We start from the raw sequence: 2,207 nt of genomic DNA, 5'->3' as shown, positions 1-2,207 counted from the left end.
CATGTTTTTTTTATATTATTATTTTTTTTTCTTCTTTTTTTACTTTTTGTGTTCAGGTTTTATTATCCGGGTGTTGGTTTATGAGACTTTTTTTTTTGTTTTTCTTTCTCTTTCTCCCTTGCCTTTTCTTTCTCTCTATCTCTTTCTCTTTATCTTTCTCTCCTCTCCACTCCACCTTCTCCATCATCCATATGATATATCTCTACGTTTTGACTACTCCTGTCCTTTTCAGAATCCATTTTTCAAATTCTGTTTTCTTCTTCTTCCATTTTTTCTTTCTCTTTCCCTTTTTTCTTCGTTTCTTTCTTTCTGTTTCGTCTTCTTGTGGTGCATTTTTGGGTAATGAAGCTCTGGGATTTTGGAGTCGTCGGTTTAATTAAGAAAATCATTCGGTGGAAGAGGGGGAGGTGGGGGTGGGGGTGGAGGTGGAGGGGGAGGTTGGGGTGAGGAGAACCTGGAGGGGGAGGTGAAATGTGATAGGTTGAGGTGGAGGGGGAGTGGGGGTGAAGGTGGGAGGTGGGAAGTGGAGGTGAGAAGTGGAGGGGGGAGGGGGAAGTGAGAGGAGGAGGTGAAGGTGGGAAGTGGAGGTGAGAAATGGGAGGAGGAGGTGAGGTGGGAGGTGAGAAGTTAAGGGGAGAGGGGGAGGGGGAAGTGAGAGGAGGAGTGGAGAGGGAAGAGTGGAGGGGGATGGGGGAAGGAGGGTGAGGGAGGAGGACTGGAAACTGGAAAAGGGGAGGAACTCGGGAAAAGAAGAAAGGGAGGAGTAGGTAAAGAAAGAAGAGGAGGAGGAGGAGGAGGTGGAAGGAGGGGAGAAAAGAGGAGGAAGAGGAGGTAGAGTTGTTATTCTTAATATTATCGATGGTCTGGCAAACGGAATACTATGAAGATACTCTTTCTTAATTTTGTAATTATCTATTCGACAAAATCATTATTATCTTATCATCATCTTACTAATTAACTTACTGAGATGGAGCTGTATTATGAATTAATATATGATTATGATTTATGAATATATATCATTGTTATTTATATTGTAACATGATAATTCTAGATATATTATATTTGTATTGAATAGCATATAATATGCTACATGCAAGCATAATTAGTATTAATTATATATTAGTTTGAGTGTTGGGTATTTGGAATGAATTAGATTTTGTCAGTAAATAATGAATTAGATAACTGTTAAACTTAAAAGAAGCTGAGAATTAATATCAACGGGAGTTAAAGGATATTGAATAGATATTTTTTTCGATAGATAAGAATTAATAGATGGGTGAAGAATATGAAGATAGATATGAAATGGGATTAGATATAATATATTTATAAAAGTAATTACGTAGCTATTACCTCCAATAAATTTTAGTTCACTATTGAATTACGTTTTTATTTAATTATTTCATCTTTTATTTAATTTTTCTTGATGTCATTAGTATCACATTAACCTAATTTAGATTCTCTTTAATCAGTTTTATCCCATAAATCATATACTTTAATTCTTTAATTCTTTAATTGATACTTTAAATACAAATGACAATTCCTATTCGCTTCGTCCAGAATGAACTTAAGTTTTTTTTTTTTTATATAATATTTTTCTAAGTGACCTCACACCATCGGTCATAAAGCAAGTGTCAGGAAACGCGATCATAGGCTCAGTAATGACACTTAAGTGGTAATTAGTCGTTCACTTTAGCGCCGCCGAGATGCCTTGTCCTCTTTAAAGCAGCTGATGACAGGTTCATTACAGTCATTAAGGATGGCAGGAGTGTTGAAGGATCTACTCTTGAGTGCCATGAAGGATGTGGAGTGCCATCAAGTGCCATTGTCAAATTCTCGTTTTATTTTTATTTTTTGTTTGTTTATCTTCCGTTTCTTTCTATTTCTTTGTGTATTTATGTGTTTTTGTTATGATTATTGATATTATTATTGTAATTACTTTTGTTGCTGTTCTTTTTGGTAATAATAGTAGTAATATGGCCACGATTACCGATTACTGATTACAGATCCAATTAAAGAAATATCCAACTTACCGACGGGGAAAAAAACGCACGATATTTTCCTGAAAACTTTTAGTACGAAAGGAAGGAGAAAAGACCTCAAAAAGTTTCCAAAGACGATTTCTAATTGCAATCTGCAACTGCACGAAAATAACAAGGGAGGGAGGGAGGGAGGGAGGGAGGGAGGGAGGAAGGGAGGGAGGGAGGGAG

This window comes from Penaeus japonicus, unplaced genomic scaffold (assembly GCF_977035675.1).
Source record: "Penaeus japonicus unplaced genomic scaffold, GWHDUDI00000001_assembly GWHDUDI00000024, whole genome shotgun sequence".
In the NCBI taxonomy this organism is placed as follows: domain Eukaryota; kingdom Metazoa; phylum Arthropoda; class Malacostraca; order Decapoda; family Penaeidae; genus Penaeus; species Penaeus japonicus.
The sequence above is the reverse complement of the archived record's forward strand: the minus strand, read 5'-3'. Positions refer to the sequence as shown.